The 7239-nt window shown below is 38.5% G+C and overlaps 1 pseudogene; it reads right to left on the bottom strand.

Moving 5' to 3' along the window:
- Window positions 1-238: 238 nt before the first annotated feature.
- LOC143683358 (glyceraldehyde-3-phosphate dehydrogenase pseudogene) lies at window positions 239-1241 on the bottom strand (annotated as a pseudogene).
- Window positions 1242-7239: the final 5998 nt, after the last annotated feature.

Here is a 7239-nt window from a genome sequence, read left to right as displayed (position 1 = left end):
ATCTGAATGCAAAGTCCATATTATTCTCTTTTTTTTTTTTGGCTGGGCGTACTTTATTGATAGTACATGACAAGGTAGGGCTCTCAGCCCCTCCCCTTCTGCGGGGGGTCTGAGATGGAAGCTGTGTAGGATGGACAATTCTCACTATTGGGGGATCGAGTTGGGGTCAGGACTCCCCAGCCGCTGACAGCCTCTCTTTTCCTCTCATGCTGTCGCTGGGCTGGTGGTCCAGGGGCTCTTACTCCTTGGATGCCACATAGACCATAAGGTCCACCACTGTGTTGTTGCAGCCAAATTCATTGTCATACCAGGAAATGACCTTAACAAAATGGTCATTGAGGTCAATGCCAGCCCCAGCATCAAAAGTGGAAGAGTGGTGTCACTGTTGAAGTTGCAGGAGACAACCTGGTCCTCAATATAGCCCAGGATGCCTTTTAGGGGCCCCTCTGATGCCTGCTTCATCACCTTCTTGATGTCATTGTACCAGGCTGCTTTTTCCAGTCAGCAGATCAGATCCACGATGGACATACTTGGTGTGAGAACATGAAAGGCCATGCCAGTGAGCTTCCTACTCAGCTCTGGGATGCCCTTGCCTAACACCTTGGTAGCACTGGTGGATGCAGGGATGATATTCTGGGCAGCCCCATGGTTGTCATGCCACATTTTCCCAGAGGGACCATCCAGAGTCTTCTGGGTGGTAGTGATGGTGTGAGTGGTGGTTTTGAGTCCCTACATGATGCCGAAGTTGTCATAGATGACCTTGGCCAGGGATGTCAGAGAGTTGGTGGTGCGGGAAGGATTGCTGATGCTCTTGAAAGAGTTGTCATACTTCCCATGGTTCATGCCCATCACAAACATGGGGGCATCAACTGAAGAGGCAGAGATGGTGATTCTTTTGGCACCACCCTTCAAGTGAGCCCCAGTCTTTTCCATGGTTATGAAGATTTGAGTGGACTACACAACATATTCAGCACCAGCATCACCCCATTTGATGTTGGTGGGATCTCACTCCTGGAAGGTGGTAATCGGATTCCCATTGATGACAAGCTTCCTGTTCTCAACCTTGATGGTGCCTTTAACTTGCCATGGGTGGAATCATACTGGAACATGGAGATCTTGTAGTAGAGATCAATGAAGGGGTCATTGATGGCAACAAACTGGACTTTGCCAGAGTTTACTGTAGTCATGATAACCAGGCACCCAAAATGGCCAAATCTATTTATTCCAACCTTCACAATCATGCCTCAGAGTTGCAGTGGCACTGCATGAGAAGATGAGGTTGCCTATCAAGTGGAGAGTGAAGGAAAAAATAAGAGAAGTCAAAGCAACAGCTTGGCAAAACATCTACAGACTCAGAACACTGAGACCTGTGGTTTTTGATGGAATGTTAACTTTAGAACACTAAAGTTAGCCAAAGTTGAGAAACATCCACTTGGCTATGATAGTAAAGACAGAGCAAAAACATACTCTTTGTCCCATAATCATTTCCCTGATAATGAAGGAACAGGCACTCTCTCTGTCTGCACATACTGTTAAAGAGTAAACACAAATAAAAAGTTATTTCTGTGTACTCCCTGCTGTACTGAGAAAAATAAATAAGGTGCTGAGCAAGTGCTCAGGACTCTTGTCCTTTGAGACATGAATCCCCTGCTCTCATCTTAAAAAATTCTTCTGTGTGAGAGTCTTTATTTCTCAGATTTGTGATGCCTTCCTCGACCCTTGTGCTGAGCTGGTCTGAGCAGGGAGGAGCAGAGAGCCCATATTATTCTAGTTTGTCATCCGTGTATGGGGTCAGCTGTGGATATCCTATGTGACACTCATGCAAACAAGTTCAGAATTTCTTTTTTCAATGCATTGAGCACCTACTACAAGCCAGGCACAGTACATATATACGAGATCAAAATCCCTGACACAATTTTCTATGAGATCCATGAAATTATGATTCCAACCTCTTGAACTTGCCTTTGCTCCCACAAGGTTCTGTATATGTCTCCTCTACAAGCTAGTTTCTTCTCTTACCTTTCCAGTTACCCTACTTCAAAGAATAAAATACACACAAAAGAATAAATTTATGTTGCTATTTGCTCCCCTGTGTGATGAACTGAAACTGTATATACCTCAGGAAAAAAATGTTCTTAAAGTTATTACATTCCTATGGGTGTAAATCCATTGTAAATAAGAGCTTTTGATGAGCCTACTTCAGTTAAGGTGTAACCCTTCTCAATTAGGATAGGTTTTAATCCTATTACTTGAATCTTTTATAATAGAATGAAATTCAGACACATATTCTATTTAATAACAGAATGAAATTTCAGTGAAAGAAAGCCACAGAAGCAAGAAACTGAAATCAATGAAACCCGGAAGAGAAGGGAGAAACCAGCAGGCATCACCATGTGCCTTGTTGTAAGACAGAGGAGCCAAGAATCAATGGCAGCCTCTTCAGAAAGAAAGCATTGCCTTGATTTGGTCATTTTGCTGACCTCAAAACCATGAATGAATAAATTCTCATTGTTCAACCCAAACCATTGGGTTACTTTGAGCAGACTAGGAAACTAAACCACCTGTCACTTTGTTTTCATTCTTTGGTGGACTTTGTGTCTTTGCCAGCTGTGGTGTCAGTAGTAATTGTTTTTGATGGTCTTTTACTTTTTCATTAATAAATAAACAGACCATCAGACCTATGCCAGTCCTTGCCTGAAATTTATTTAGAGTCCAATTTTTTTTGAAAATTCTTGAAGTGATAAGTTAACTTCTTCTCACATCATTAAAAATCGTCCAAAAAACCAGTTATTTGAGTTTGTTCATTGTTCGCATTCTTGATAAACAGACACATATTATCCTTCTTGCTTCTAATTATTAAATATTGTACATCAATTGTAAATACAACCTTTGAAAATTCATCCTGTAATAAACAAATTTCTTTGATATTTACTCACATTGAAGAGAATTTCTGGAATCTTCAGCTTCCATTATATACGAAAAGGAAGGAAAACAAACAATTGCTTTCTGTGGAAAGTTTATGGTTGGGGAAGGGGAGAACTTTTTTTTGTAGGCTTGTAATTGATTTCAGTAAAAGTTTATTTCTTGTTGATAGTGTATTTTCAATGTGAAGTAAATGACTGACAAAACATTAAGCTTCACTGAACACAGTCAAGCATTCTTGCTATCTAAGCCCTGGCTTGACCTAAGCAGAGAATAGTGCTATTTGAGCCACATTTGGAATTCGTAGCAGGTTAATCTTTAGATAGCCAATTGCTGATGGCATTGCTGTCTTTACATGACACATCAGATCCCTTTTTAAAGGATACAATATCTTTCAAGGTTTGACAAGTAAATTGAAAGTTTTAGTAATTCCAAAGATATGCCATAGCTGGAAAGGAATGATGAGAGGTTTAAGAGAGTTGTTTGAAATACATGCTATTACTTTCATATCAGAACATATTTAATTAAAAAGTGACTAATTTCATAACTGTCAAGAAGTACATTTTTCAACTACACATTTCTATAGTAACATCCCTATCTAGAGCAACCCTTCACTGTTTAATTTGAGATATAGACTGCATCAGGGACATATTTTATTTGTGTATTCTGTAGGCAACTCCTAAACCTGCTTAGAAGTGATATCAGAAATACAGATATGTTAAGAAACTCAAAATGACAAGTGTGGGAGAAATGATAGCAGTTCCTAAGAGTGGCTTTATGGTTTACACCAATGAATACCTCAAATTCAGTATTTAAAGTCCTCTTCTGAATGTGTTCACATATAAAGGTTTTTCCCCAATTCCTTAGACTACCTTACAGTCAGTATCTCTCTCATATTTGAACCCCCTTTTTCTACCTTTGGAGATCACAATGACTTTATTGAGATTTTTGTGACTTCCTTTGGGGGGTATATGCTTTCTTATTCTCTCTATACAGGCACACTGTCAGGGGCAAGTTTTCCTCTTATTATTCCCATTCCTAATGGGAATTTGGATTTTATTAAATTGGTTTTGCTGCTCTTTCTTGCATTTGGTTTGAATTGAATATCTTAGCTCTTCTACATTGAGTTATTTGTCTCATTTCTTTTGCAGCATTGGCTTAATATCAGATTTCTTAGAACTCTGAGGAGTTGGAATATATTGCTGGTGAGGCAGGTTTTGTAGTGGCTAAGTAGGAATAGCTAGATCCACAAACGATGCTGGTCTCGCGTGTACTGCTGAGTGCAACGCCCAACTGCTATAGTTATTGCTTTTCAGCCTCATCTTTTGCTTTCTTGAGTCTAATTCTGACTTCAGTTATGCGTCCATAGTAATCTTTTCCATAATAGATTTCCTAATTATAATAACCTATTATATGTTGTCAATGCTTCTCTTTATTCACTCTTCTATAGTCTCTCACGGTGTCTTAAAGTCTTCTAACAAAATATTACGGTAGAATCAGGATATACTTGAGTATTTCAATACCTATTAAAGCTCTAGGAATTTGTTGGCAGGTGTTTTATGGTACATATAGAAAAATTCAATAGCATTTATTAGTATAGTGAAAATTCATTACATTGTCAGAGTAAGAGAAAATGGAAGTTCAAAGTTATAGACTGTTATGTTTGGTTCTAGCACCTTGTGGTAGGAGGGGAAAGCTTTAGTGTATGGAAAAGGCATTTACAGCCATGTGAGTCAAAATTGATAGCTTTAATTAATTCAATTTAAGAACCAAATCTTTAAGCTCAATGTACAAATCTCATTCAAAAAATATATGTTATCTTCTTGCTTAAATTAAAACATTTTTCTTTTACTAATGTTTGATGAACTTACAGATTTATGAGATTAAGTTCCCTGTACCATTATACAATTAAAAAAATTGATCAATGAATACCTTTAGCTATTTTACAATAAAACCTTAAATGTAATATATCTCAAAGGCATTAGCAGAACAAGACAGATCTATAATTCTGATAGAAAAGGACTTCATAAACTCTAAATTTGCCTTGTAAACCTAAGAATCTATACATATGGATTTAATAGATTATATTTTCTTTAGTTTTTAAATACCATTTTAAATGACAAATTACATGCATTTTATATTAAATTGTAAGTATAGGAAATGCAAATCACCTTAACATATTTAAAACTCAAAATGTTTGTCTAATACTATCAGAGGAAAGAGAACATCTCTTGCCATCTCCAAGGAAGCAGTGTCACTGCCTGGAGCAAAGATCCTAACAATGCCTGTCACCAGGAATAGCAATCTGAGAGTCTCAACCCATGCCATGGTTTGCAGGTGTCTGTGTTGCCAACAAAAGTATGATTTACACAGGCCCTGGATGGAACAACATGCACTCATAGAGAAGAGACAAAGCAAGGTCAATAGCAGGTTCCCCATGGCCAGTGGTTCAATCTGTATCCTGATCTGCGGCAGGCATAGGAAAATGGTCTGTGCCACAGATTGAATCTGTGATGGACTCTAGAAAAGCCATGTCCTTTAATCTTCATTCAATATTGCTGGCTGAGAGCATTTTGATTGTTCCCATGGAGATGTGACCCACCCAACTGTGGGCCGTAACTTTTGATAACTTCCATGGAATTGTGACTCCACCCATTAATCCTTTAAAAGAGGAAACATTGTGGAGAGAGTCCTTTAATAGAGCCACGAGAAAGCCAGTAGACACCGCCGTGTTCGCCATGTGCCCTTCCAGCAAAGAGAGAAATGTTGAACATCATCGGCCTTCTTGAACCAAGGTATCTTTCCCTGGATGCCTTTGATTGGACATTTCTATAGACTTGTTTTAATTGGATATTTTCTTGGCTTTAGAACTGTAAACTAGCAACTTGTTAAATTCCCCTTTTTAAAAGCCATTCCATTTCTTGTATATTGCATTCTGGCAACTAGCAAACTAGAACAGTCTATGTGGGCTTCTCGTGTCGCAGTTAAAGGATCCCACCACCACCCCTTGTCCTGAACAGACCTAAGAGTATGGGTGATCAAATTCTATAAAATTGTACATAATTTAACCAAGCTGATTCCACTAATGTTTACATACGCTTGGTACGAAAGGGGGAGGCATGTGACAGCAAGCTGCAATCTGCTAGGGGATGGTTTCTTGCTTCAAGGCACACCTAAAAAAGGGAGTTAGTCCTCATTTGTTATCCCATGCTAGGAGCCAGGCTAACACCTCTACTCCTGAACATAGGTATTATTTGTGGGTCCCACGGAAGGTGGCAGGTTGCTTTCCAACCATCCCCTACCACAAATACTGTAATAGTCAAGATTCAGTTTCAAAACTACTCTGGATATTCTATGCAGAAAAAAGATTTAATATATGATGAAATATTTGAAAGTACTGAGAAGCAGGGGGCCACTGAAATTACTTCTTTTAGGAACAAATCACTTTTCCACCATTTAAGTATCAGAGCACAGGTGATTCTGCTGCCCCAACTTAGTTTCAATACCTGTGGAACTGATGACTGTTTGGAATGTCAAGTTTGGCAGCCACAACATTCTTTTTTGTCCTGATGTTTGTGCAGCACTGCTTGCCAGCAGAATACAGTGACAGAAGGTGTCCTTTGCCTCACGTCTACTTTTCAGTCACAAGGCAGTAATCTAACTGGCAGAAATTATTTCATATATGGGATCCTATGCTGCAAGGGAACCTGAGAGATATGACTTTTATTTTTTTGCTCTTCAGAACAGGAGGCACATAGAAAGGTAAAATGCAGCTTATTGAAAAAGATTAATTGGGCCCATGGCAAAGGCCAGTCAAATTCTAAAGTTACAATTCAAATTATGGATCTGGTCAATAGTCCAGGATCCTAGAACTCAATTACCAGGAAGATTTTTTCAGCTGTACTTGTTTGTTTATTACTTGAACTTGTTCTTATGTCCTTACCTACTCTATCAGTGAAGGATTCCAAGCCCAGGACTTTCTACTAGAATCAGATGTGAGTTTTATAAACCACATCTATTTAAACCACTATCTAATTAAGGATTCCTAACACAATTTTATCGTGACCTTATAGTAAAACCTTGACTCTTTATCATTTGACTTGATATGTTTAAATTCTCATCCCTCATGTCAGTGTAAGTAATCCTTTTATTGCCTGATTCAGAGAACATAATTTCACTTGTTGCAGGACTAAATCTCTGTTATAGTAAAACATATTGTGACCCAGCTTTACTGAAACGGCATAAGCAGTAATTATCCTTTGGCAATTGGGTTTGCTCCTCTATTATAACTGATAATTGTCAACTTTTAAAAAAATC

The sequence above is a fragment of the Tamandua tetradactyla genome, chromosome 5, assembly GCF_023851605.1.
Source record: "Tamandua tetradactyla isolate mTamTet1 chromosome 5, mTamTet1.pri, whole genome shotgun sequence".
Lineage (NCBI taxonomy): Eukaryota > Metazoa > Chordata > Mammalia > Pilosa > Myrmecophagidae > Tamandua > Tamandua tetradactyla.
This window is presented reverse-complemented; position numbering and strand designations above follow the sequence as displayed.